The sequence below is a fragment of the Cupressus sempervirens genome, chromosome 7 (assembly GCF_028749045.1).
Source record: "Cupressus sempervirens isolate cs-2001-9-10 chromosome 7, ASM2874904v1, whole genome shotgun sequence".
NCBI classification, from domain to species: domain Eukaryota; kingdom Viridiplantae; phylum Streptophyta; class Pinopsida; order Cupressales; family Cupressaceae; genus Cupressus; species Cupressus sempervirens.
In genome coordinates, this window is record NC_143124.1 from 702,986,678 (window position 1) to 703,000,050 (window position 13,373).

The following is a 13,373-nucleotide window of genomic DNA, read 5'->3' on the forward strand; positions in this document are numbered from 1 at the left end:
AGACACTGCTAGGACATAAATCAAGAAGGAAGACAAGAAAAATGGACCAAAGTTGTTGACAAACACTAAACCTTTGTACAAATTCTTAGCAATTAGGTCTACCCAGTGAATGAACTTATCTCCTTCAACAATCTTTTGGATGAAGAAATACATCCATGTCTCCCAATGAAATGCATGTTCATTTCCCTTAATTTTGTTCAACAGGAGTACAATGTTTGCAATTTCCTTGATGAAATGCTCAATGGTTAATGGTTTGGGCAGCCTTGACCCACCTTCTACCAATTTTAGAAGCCAAGATTAGGCTACCTTTTTATCATAATTGCTTTTTCTTTTGGCATATAGGCATTCTACTTCTGCAAACATCCATGGTTCATAGGGTTCTTTGTGAGGGATCCTAAAGGTCAAATAAACACTAGTTCTATTGATCTTAACTATCACTTCTACAAAAAAATTCTTGATACACCTTGTGCTAGGATCATAATGATTTGTGGACTCAATAACTAGCTCTAGGCATATGATTGCTATAGGAAAGGTAGCTGCTTCAAGCAACCCACTATTAACTAGTCTCTGGTATATGGGTCTTGACTGGGTTTTTCTAGCTCTTTCAATGATATCAATTAAATTTTTATTAACTAGAAATGTGTCATGAATTTTAGGCAAAGAGCTAAGGAGACATGACCTTTCAAATTTGGGCATTTTGGGGCAAAACAACATCATGGCTCACTATGGGATAACATGGCCTAAAGATACAAATGGAAATATTCTAGAACAAAAGCAAGCACAAGTAAAATTGTAGAGGGTAATGGTGGTGCACTTACAATTTGACAGAGCTATATCCCGCGACTCATTCTCTGTACCAGATGATTCTAGAATTTCTTTTGCAAATGGCAGAATGTGGAAAAATGAGTGCATTTAGGGGATAACTTAAAAGAAAATTGTAGTATAGATATGGCAAGTAAATGTAATAATTACTATTTGTGTGTCGCACATCAGAAAAGACCCTCTGAGTATTTTTTTATAAATGCACATCAAATCTGCAAGCCTATTAATGCTCCATGTCATCATGAAATGACAAATTTTGCCATATCAGAACATGTTCCACCTTAAAGTTCTTATTTATTAACTTGCATGCCTTGGGAAGTGTCTTTATTGGGACCCACCTCTCTTTTTTTTAATTCACAGATTGAATGCCTGCATGAAAACATAACGTTAGTATACAAAATCAATATCAAAGTTGAAGTTGAAGTTTGAGATGATTGAGCTTCAAATTTGATATTGATCTCACCAAGACTAACTCGAGCAGAGAGAGTAAACTTTGTCATATGGAGGATGGAAGGCAGCTCGAAATTGAACTTGAAGTTAATTAAAACTTCAAGCTCAACTTCATGATCAAGAAATGACTCATGAATGAACTACCTTAGGACAAGAAAAATGTAAGTGGTAACAATTGGCTCCAGCTAGGGAATGAGACTAGAAGGATCATAGATGAACTCGGGATCTTTGGCTTTGTAGACCGACTCAAAAAGAAAAAAAAAAGAACAAAACAAGGAAAGAACAAAACCCAAAAAGATGGTATTTACAATGATACATAAAGCATACTTAAAACTAGTAGAGCTTGAGGTGCTACCCGTTATAGGACAGGTGAAGATCATCTCCATTAAGATACTGTAGCTTGAAGGCATTTGAGCCCAACTCCTCAGATATTACAAATGGGCCTTTCCATAAGCTCTCAAATTTGGTGTGAACTCCTTTAGGTTCCTTCCTCTTATCCCACAACACTACTTGATCTCCTTTCATGAATCTTCATAGCCTTGCTCTTCGATCGAAATTTTTTTTCACCCTTGCTTGATGGTTGGTGATATGATCTACCAACTCCCTTCTTTCTTCTATTTTTTGGAGGTATAATATTCTCTTTTCAATGGGAGAATGAAACAATTCATCTTCAATTACTTTTTACAAATTCAAGGTACCAGTTCCAAAGGCAAGGACAATTGTGCTTCAACTCCATACACTAGCTCAAAAGGTGCCATGCCAATGACTCTTTTTGGAGAAGTTCTATCAACCCAAAGTACTTCGTATAACTTCTTATGCCAATCCTTTCCCTTTTCATCTACTAAAATTTTCATAATATTCACCAGATTTTTATTCATGAACTCTACTTGTCCATTGCCTTGGGGAAAATAATCTGAAGCATGAGACAACTGGACACCATGATCATAACAATACAATTGAATCTCCCGAGAAGAAAAAATTTGTGCATTGTCAGTCACTATTTTGTTTGGTGTACCAAAATGGGTCAAAATATTTTTAGTTAAGAATTTACACACTACCTGTGATGTTGTTGCTTTAACAGGAAATGCTTCAACCCATTTAGTAAAGTAATCAGTAGTAGTGAGGATGTGTGTATGCCCTGCACTCGAATTTGGATTGATAGGCCCTATAAAATCCAATCCCCACTATTGAAAGGGTTCTTCTATAATCATAGGTTTTAGAGGGAGAGTAGCTAATTGTGGTTTTCCAGTAAATAATTTGCATTTCTCACAATTCCTCACCCAATTGCAGGAAGCCTTGAACATACCTAACCAGTAATATCTATTTCTTAAGATTTTGAAGGCTATTACTATTGATGAAAAATGTCCTTCGCAGGCCCCATCATGGAAGGTTTTTAGTAGGTTGTCCTACTAGTTAGCATCAACACATCTTAAAAACATGCCATCTAACCCCTTTTTGTATAAGATATCATCAATGATCACAAATTTGGCAGCTCCAAGTTGAAGACTCCTTCGATCCTTTCCTTTTAAATGATCTGGACATCTCCCATATGTCAAGAAGTAAGCTATGTCAGAAAACCATCCATCCTTCAAGCCAACAAACAAAAAATTGGGATATGGTTCTTCTTTTCTCCTTCTACAATAAGTTTACACAGTCCTTGCGCTCAAACCAATTTAGTTGGCCGAATATCTAGGTCAAACTCTTGCACTTTTGCTACCCAAGTTTCTCGATTATTGACTAGTACATCTTCTTGTGTGAGGATACTCTTGACCATAGTGGACAATACATAAACTAAAGAATATGAATGTAGAATATAGTACCAGAAATATTTCACTACTTCCACAACAACAAAGGCTTTTTTTTAGATAGGGAGTAATTCAGCTCATGTTTCTTCAATGGAACACTCATAAAAGAGATAGGCATCTCTTCCTCTTTGTCATTCTTTTGAAGTAATATTCCTAACGTGGTAGGTTCTGACACATAATAGTACATTATAAAATATTTTTTGAAATCATGATGAAAAAGTGTTGGAGCTTTAGCAATAACCTCTTTTACCTCTTTGAATGCTTTAGATGCTGGTTCATCCATGGAAATTGATCTACCCAAAGAAGGATTTAACACCATTCCGATTTATAGGAAGACACAACTGCTGAATAACTTTTACTCACTCTGGATCAATTTTGATTCCTTCTTTTGAAACCATGTGCCCAACCAACTTTTCCTCAATTACAAAAAAAATTGATTTCTTAGGGTTCAACAAAATTTCGTGTTTCCTACATTTCTCAAGTACTTTCCTTAGATCTTTTAGGTGTTTCTTTCGTCTTCTAGAAAACACTGTCATGTCATAAAGATACACTGTGATACATCTATCTAGAAAATGACCAAAGGTTGAATTCATGGCTTGTTGAAAGGTGTCACCTACATTTATTATGACAAAAGGCATCCTCTTATAGGCAAAAGTGCCCCAAGGTGTTGTAAATGCTATTTTGTGTTGATCTTCTTCGACAACTTGTATCTGATTATAGCCCGAGAAGCCATCTAAAAAGGACATCATCTCTGAGCCAGCAATTGTTTGAAGGATTTGATCCATTATAGGTAAGGTAAAACTATCTTTCAAGCTTGCTTGATTAAGGTTTCTAAAGTTAGCACAAATCCTTATCTCTCCATTCTTCTTTCTGACTGACACTATACTTTCCACCCTGGTGGAATGATAAATTGGAAAGATGATGCAAACTTTAAGCATTTTGTCTATTTCTTTGAAAATTGCATCAGAAACCTTTGGATTGTATGTTCTCAACTGTTTCCTAAAAGGGGTAGTACCTAGTTTAAGAGTGATGTGATGTTTGAGTTGTCCACTTCTAAAAGTTTTGAAGTCTTCATAAGACCAAGCAAAGGCATCAATGTACTCTGTAAGAAGTTTGATGAATCTTTCTTTCTGATCTTCTTTGCACAACAAGTTCCCAAGTTGATAATTTTGGGATCATGTTTGTCTCCCAAATTGACCTTTTCATAATCAACATTTGGATCTTCTTTAGGTAATAAATCTTGGGCCAAGAAAGCATCTCCCCTGTCAAAGAGTTTTTCAAGTTCAACTAGGCCTTTTGGTATCACATTTCCTCTTAATTTTAATAGATCGCTTTCATCAGTGAGATCAGGACAAAACTCTCTACATTCAAAATCTGAACCTTCAAAATAATTAGTAGACAATTTTTTAGTACATTGTTAAAAAGCATTAATGTAAGCATCATCCTTAAATACTTGGCATGCATTTTTATTTTCTGGGACACTTTGCCTATGAATGATTTCAACTGAATATTTTCTATTTATGAAGTCTGGGAGAGGAATCAGTAAAGAGACTGATACTGCTAGGGAGTCTGCTTTATCATTTAGTTCTTTCAGGATAGCTTCAATTGCAAAGGCTTCAAAATCTTCAATCTCATCCCACACACGATTCTTGTAATGTTTCAATATTTGATTCTTAATTGAGAACATGTTTTTAACTTTATTTACTATTAATTTAGCATCTCCCCTTACCTTTAGTAGTTTAATATTTATTTTCTTGGCTTCTTCTATACCTAGAAGTAGAGCTTCATATCCTATTGTATTATTGGTGTTTTCAAAAGAAAGTTTGTAAGAGGAAGGAAAATTCTGATCATCAAGAGATATTAGCACTATGCCTACCCCAGATCCATTAGAACAATATCTCCCATCAAACTCTAAAGTCCATAGTGAGTCTTCAACTTCTAATTTCTCACCTATTTTCTCATTTTCAAACAAAATCAAATAGTTAGTGAAATCAGTCTCTTGATAAAGGATCTGAGATTTGGGATCATCAGATGAAAAGACTATGTATTTGGATTTAGTTTCAAGTAACAAACTTACTCTTTCTTTCCCCATAGGTATGACAGCTTGAGACCAATCCATTTTAACTTCCCCTCCCAGGTCTTGACAGAAAGTTCAGCTAAGAAGCATACTATAACTGGTAGGAATGTATGCCATTAAAATAGTAAGCTTAATTCTTTTTTGAGGGTAAGCTACTAAAGAAACTTGTGCATCTTTAATCTGACCTATTAAAGGCACTTTCTTGGAATCCATAGAATAACACTTCCCAAAAGTTTTGGTTAGAGGAAGATCAAGAGCCTTTTCTATTGTAGCTAGCATTATGTTATTAGAAGCACCTGAATCTACAACACAATTGTTTTTACTTAAAACCATGAAGGAAGAGTGATACATAAAATGGTTCAAGTTTATGAAAGGATGGAAATTTAGGGCTAACTTTTTCTGGTTGGACTATCTCTTCCCAATTATCAGATGATTGGGTTTGAAGTTTCTTTGCTTGAGGTCTTTCACTTGTTTGCTTAGCATACATTTGATTACTTCTTGAGACTTTGACTTTATTAATTTTCTTAGTTTCTACATCAGGAGAAGACTGATGAACATATTCAATCAGTTTATTCAACTCTCCAAGGTTCATTCTTAAATACTCAGCAGGATAAATTTGTATTTCGCATGTTTTACAGAATTTAACAATGTCAAATGAAGAATCAGGATCAGATCTTTTCAAGATTTGAGGAGTTTTTGTTTGTGTGGGTGATGACTTATTTTCACTTTCCCCCTTTTTTTTTGATTCTTTTGCCTGAGTAGGAGTTGCATTATTTTTAGAATCATCGACTTAGCGCCCCTCTATCCACGGGTTAAGATTGAACATGCAACTTCTTCTAAGGTTACAAGGATATCACCGCTTCTATCAAAATTAGATTCATATTCAAGATAATAGCTTACAGATTCACCAGGTTCTTTAGAAGGTTCTTCCTCTATTTTAACATTAGCTGAGGCCACTTTCTTTGCTTCAAGTTGTTGATATCTTATATTCTTAGGATAGGAATTTCATTCATGATCATTTGTAAGATGAAAAACACACATGTTATTTTTATTGGGGGAGCTTCAATATGCAATCTTTGTTGATTTGGGGGTAAAGTAATTTGTTTTCCTTGAAAGCTACTTTGACCTAGATACTTTCTAGGAATGTCTTGGTACTAGATATCCATCTTAGGAATTTTCTTCTTAATAGTCATCACATCATTCATGAGTTTTTGAACTAATGGGTCTAATTTTTTAGAAGTAGATGGTTGTGACTTTGAAGTCTACATTTCCCATTTCCACTTCCCTACGGCTAAAAGATCATCCTCTAATTCAACAGCAAGTCTTTGAGCAACATCAACATCTGCTACCTTGTCTCTCCTTAAGTGAAAATTGATATCTGGAGGCGTTGCATTAACAAAGAAACCTTTGTGGTTTTCTACATTAGGTCTCTTAGTAGCAGGGATTTTATGAAGTATTTTATTAAATTTTGTTACAAAATCTCTCATGGGCTCATGTACTTCTTTCTTTAACTAGGTCAATTGGAGGAGTAAGGTATGTTCATCATCAACAAATTTAAACCTATTTTCAAAAGTATTTTGCATCTCACCCCAAGTGATGATGGACCCTGGTGGGAGATGGTGAAACTAATCTATAACATCATCAATCAAGGTTTGTACAAATAGCCTTACAACTACATCTTCATGAGCGACAACAAGAACTACACACACACAGTGTTAAAGGCATTGAGATGTTCATCAGTAGATTTCTTCCTATCTCCATTGAATTTAGGTAATACATCTCTAGCACCTTTAGGAAGAGGATTCAAGTTAGCTCCAAGGGCCAAGGGACCTACTTGTGCACCCCATGGGTTAGCAACCATTCTTGGTGGGATGAAACTCAAAGGTTGAGTGTTAAAATGAGAAGGTACTAGTGTCCCTAGAAAGATTAAGGCTTGGAGGCTTACACTTGTAGGGGTTGGTTTTTGAGGAGATGTTGGTCTACTTTTGCTTTTAACAGATATTTTTGCATTTCTTAGAGAGATCAGAAAGCAAAATTAAGACTCTTTAAAAATTCATAGGACTGATCAATAAACCCCTTCCTTTCTTTACTTTGAGTATACTTCTTACTAGCTAGTTTATCACAATAGAACTAACATTCAATATTCAAAATGGTCTAGGAACTAGTCTATCAACCACTGCTTCTTCATTAGTAATAGGTATACCTCTAATGAGTTCTGCCCTTTCTTCTTCTCTTTCAAGTACTTGATTAACTTCTGCAAACTGTTCTATACTAGTTTTCAGTTTCCAAGCTTGTGCATTTAGATCTAAAATAATGTCCTCTTGAGTATTGTCAAACCCTAAGCCTAGTTGAAGTACTAGGAAAATTTCATGATGAGGTAAAACCATTTCTAGTCTCTCTAGTAGAGTTGCCAAAAACTGTTAGTAAATAGTTTTTCTCAAATGATTTTACACACAAAATAGAGAAAAATGTATACCAACAAATGAATTCCTTTACAAGACTAAGGAATTCTCTGCTTAAAGTTTCTTCAATAAAATAGGCACAACTATCTTTATTGTAAATAATGATTTTTGATCTTTAAACTCAACAAAAAGATATTTTCAAAATACAATCTATTGACAATGTTGAATCAACTTATTCTATCTCATCAATATAAAATAGATTTTTATGCTAAAGAACCACTCAATTTTAACTATCAATATTATCCACATAATTTAAAATTAAGTAATCAAGTAGGTAGATTTAATAAAACTCACTTCTCACAACTTCCTAAACTTTGAATTGGCAATTTCAGAATTGGCAGCAAACATAGAAAAAGCTTTTATATAAATAGTATCTTCAAAAATATTGATTCAAATGAGTAGATAATAGTATTTACTTCCAAAATATTTTAACAAAATCAAACTGCAAAGTTTTCTTTGTATTTGCTGAAATTTGAAATGCTACTTCTAAAACTTAGGATTAAACCTGAAACAAAAATAGTTTTGTCTATCGGTCTACTAGAGATTAGACCTATGCCATATTAGTTATTACATATTTATAAGGCATGGTGTTGGACATTTTCCAAAATTACTGCACCAGGAGTAAAATAATCTTTTGGTTAACACAACTGTGTTAACCAAAATGAGAGAAAAGTAAAACAATAGAAAAGAACCACTAAGCAACTACGTGTAACTACATCTTTTGATCAAGTAGCACTATCCCCGCTGGCCATGTTTCTTGCTACTTTTCATGCTTCATAGGTAGTTGGAAATGCTGAAATAATGGACTGATGGATAGACCAATGTAGGGAAGCCACTGCTTCTAGATTTCCTTTTCTTTCTTTAATTCCACTATCTTTTCTTCATGCATTTCCAAATGTTTCAGATTAATTATTAGCATGGCTTCAATGTGTGCCGCATTCGAGAAGTCTTTCTTAGTTGGTGTTTTCTTGTCTTAAAGTTCTTGGAATTTCTTGTCAACCTCTTTGATCACTTCCTCAGAATGGGCAATGAAGTCTTCTTCTTTTCCTATGAAATGCTTGACAAACCACTTAAGGTCTCCCTAAATTATTTGATATATGACCTTAAGTTCTTGCAATGTTTCTTTGATTTCAGTCATGCCTTGTATTAATGCTTCATTCCTCCATTCAATACTATCTTTGATCATGTACAAGGCTTTCTCATCTAAACTCACCACAAGACATTCGACCTAGAACTTCTGTAGTCCAAACTCTTGAATGTCTTCTAGCCATGTCACTACCTTTACCCAATTGTTTCTTTCCTTCTCATATCCTTCATTTCTCAGTTCTACCTTTTTAGTGATGGTTGATATTTCTTTCAAATCCTTATCCGGGAGATTTATATGTTTTACAGTGTCATCCAGGATGCCTTGCACCCATTCCCCTGCTGTCTTCACAATTGCTTTGCATTTGTGCAAGTTATCAAGAGATTATTGGTTGGTTGCGGAGGACACATCAACAATCACTAACATCTTGCTGATAGGTTTTGCTTCAGGATGAAGGATGGCATTGATATATTGTGCCATACTCTTTATTGTTTCCTTCATCTCCTATTTATCTTGTCCATCCTTCCATACTCTATGTGTAATTTTCTTGTTAGAGGCTTCAAATAATTCCATATCTACTTCACAATTTCCTTTTTCCAAATCAACCTTTGTTATCTGGTAGTCCTGAGGAGCTAGGGATTCGCGTGAGCTTCCATCTGGTGGCATGGCTATTTTAGCTTAACAATGCCCTAAGTTTTTATCAAACCTGATCCTCAATTATGTCTTGGCTTTTGTCATGCCCAAAATACAAGGGCAAAAACACACAATTTTTTTTTTTTATTTAATAATAATAATAAGGTTCACTAAAGTTTAAAAGTTGAATTTGCAAGTGCAAGAATAGGTTTACTACATACATCTTAAGTTTATAATCATGAGAAGAAATACATCGATAAAGTTAAATTCTCGTTATTAAATTGGTATCAACATTTGGTTCATTATTACATTAAGATTTCAATGATATATTGAAATTATATGAGCAACAATATCGATTGATCTTAAATTTAACTTACACAAACAAATTTCATTATCTTGTTAGTCTAACATAAACTTGTTATGTTTACAAACATAATGATTAACTTTCTTAACAACTAACTAAATTTATATTTAACCAAATTTTTACTAAACATTAATTAAGAGTGTAGCATTTATCGATTTGCCAAAAGAGAATATCACTAACTACACTTTACTAATCTAATCATAATACTAATATATTAAAAAAAAAAACATTAAAATTACTATCAAGATAAAACTTAATTAAATTTAAAACTTTAACTAAATTAATAATCTAAAACTAACTAATATTAATTCATGATTAAAATATACATAATAAAATTCTAACAATTTTAAAACTAAGTTTTTAAACACCTAACTATCCTAACATACACTAATATTAAACAAGCCTAACTTAAATCTAACTAAATTAAATCTAAACTAAATTAAATTAAAAATTAACATAATACGAAACTAAACTTAATTTAATACTACTCACATTAAAACAAAACTCAATTAAAAAACCTATGCTAAGAAATACTAACCTACCCCATATAACTACTAACTCCCTTTCCCAAGCAATAAGGCGCCAGCATTGCCCCTTGTATCGCCACCTCACCTTGTCCCAAGTGGGGAAGAGTAAGAGGGATTACGTGGGGGTCAAAAAGGTAAATCTTGAATGCCCCCCCCCCCCCCACACCAAAAGCATAGCATGCTGACCTAGGCGCCATGGAAAGTGCGCAGTCCAAGGAGAATAAAAGGTAAGGAAGCAAATAACATAGTTTCAAACTTAAATGTAAAATCCACTTGCACTAACTCAATCTGCCCCACCTACCATTCGTAGGTACCATTTGCCAACATAGACCCTCCCACCAATAAAAAACTTCAAAAAAACATTTAATGTCATCCCATATAGGAAGAGACTGCGCCTAGGGAGGAAAGAAGGAGATGTAAAAGGAGTTTGTATTAATTATTTTGTTTGACTTTTAATCTTTCTTCACTCCCAACATCCTGTCACCCACTAATTTCATTGAATGCAATTTAATTTAATTTTTTTTTTTTTCAAATAAGCCTGCGCCAAAGGGGATGGGAGTAAGAATTAAAGAGTAAAAGTTTTATAGGTAGACTCTAGGATATTTTAGATATTAAGTTACATAAGCTTATTAACTTATGCAATTTTCTTTGTTATTTTTTTTTTTGAATTTCTAATTTTAAACTAAAGAATCAACAGAATATTCTTTGTTATCAAATGAGAACAAATTAATTGCTTGCCATACAAAATCCAGAGAGTTTTTGCTCTCTTGGGGCAATTTTTTTTTCAAGTGTTAGAATTGCTAATGATAGAATTTTCCAAGGGGTTTATATTTTTTTTAAATTAATCTAATAGGACTTGTTACAATCTAAATAAACCAAGAATTTGAATGATCCATTTTAACAACAATGCAAGATTGGTTTTTGTTTTCAAGAATCATGAAAATGAATCTACGATCATAACATAATTTTTGTCTCAACATATACAAAAATTAAATTATGCCTAATTGAACATCACCATTTCATCTTATTTTTGATATACATCCATATAACCGAAAAATATGAAAATCTCAAGAGAAGCGATATTATTCAATCACTATTTTATTGACAACCTAATTCAAAGGCTCTGCCGAGAAAGAATCAGGAAGAAAACTCGATGTCGTTGCCATTACAAAAAAGTTTTTAAATACAATTTACATAGGATTCCAATCCCAAAATTACAACAATCAAATTAAATTTCCTTCATGGCCCTTAAAAAGAGACCCATTTCATTTTCTATAATACATCGCTGAGGTCATGGAGGGAATGAAAACTAACCAGGTGACAAAACAACATAACATGAAACTCAATCAGACATTCATATCCATACTAGGTTTTCACAACAAGATTCAACATTGAATCAAAACTAGGGAAAGGTGGATTTTTCCAATAGGAGATGTCAGACACAACACCAAAATAGGTGCCCAATCAGGGCTATAACTCAAGAACTTCTGTTCTTCCATTCTTACATGCCAAAACTCATACGTGGTTTGTGCTGACAGGTAGGGGACCATAACACCCTACCCTCTCTCCCTCTTCTCATCCTGAGAAGAGACTCTACACTATTGGAGTCTAACTGAATATCTTTCTCAAAATTGGCCACTTCTGCCCTATCCAAGGGTGAGTAATGCCAAAACTCCCATATAAGAAAACTTTGAAATTCAAACAAAACATGAAAGAAAAGCATTCAAGAAAACATGGTTTCAATCCTTCCCAAGCATACCCAACATACATACAAGCATACCAATAAACAACATGATAGCATAAGCATGAACCAAACATGAAACAACATGAATAAAGGAGATGAAGAACTCCTACCTTCACAAAGAGGTTATGGTAAAATGAACAATTTGAGAAGAGCTTTTCCTTCCTTGCCTTCAATCTTCCAAGACTTCTCTCTAAAAGTAGAGATTGGGTAAAAACCAAAACTACTCAAAAAGGGCCTCTAAATAAGATCCAAACTCAACCACCAAAAAGGGCAATAACTTCCCCCAATTTCCTAAAAATCTAGGGGTTTCTAACTCAACCAAACCTAAGGTTAACCTCTAAGTGGAGTTGAGGTTATTCAACCCATGCTAACAACTTCCAATTTTTGCACTAAGGGAAAAATAGACTTTTTGAGTGACCATAAAAGTCAACAAAAGGGGCTAAGGGGGTGGAAAATGCCCCCAACCCATACCCATACCCCTTAGGTATTAAGATTTCATTATTTAAGGCCTAAGGAATTGATTTGGGACCAAAAAAATGCTAGGAATAATTAGGACTATCCAACAACTCCAAAATGTAGATTAAGCACTAATCTGAATTAGGGATAACTAAATTTGATTAAAAACCAATTAGCAAAAATGACACTAACTTAGTCTGAATTAGGTCCAAAGGTTACACAGTTAACCCTAACTAGCATGCTGGAATGCATAAGCAATTCACGAGTATCAAGTGACACTATAAGAACATAGTAATGAAACATTAACATTTACTAATCATGAAAAGATACATTCATACATCTCACAATACAATAAGATATGAACAACATGGTTTTCACGAATGGCATATAGGGATCAGTTCCATTCCTTTGTTGGGTTTCTCGACTAAAATATCATGTGCACTCATTGCACACATTAGTAACTCCATAAAATCACATGCACACATGTATATATGTGTTAGGAAAATCACATAAATTAAAACATACATCTTTCAAATAAACCATGGTTTCTCTCGTCCTACTCATATTCTTAATCATTACAATTTCATAATCAAAGTGTTAATCCTGCATTTACTTACTTCATCAACATACATGTTCATAAAGCATTAAATGATGAACTCAAATATCTGAAAGTAAGCATCACACAACATGAAATAATATAATATGTTCAAAGCATTAGATAGTGTCTCGACATCTCGAGTTGTGAGTATCAAAATAATAATGTATCACTATGCTATGATGGGTTGGGGTGAGGCCTCACAACTTTCTTCACTTTAGGTGTTTTTCTGAAGCATTTACTCACTAAATCATCAATTGGCATGGAAAGGGGAACCATGCTCTTTTTCTTTTCAACAAAAGTCTCCAACCATTTAGGTGTGACTGGTTCTTTATCAGTGGTAGGGGAGAACTC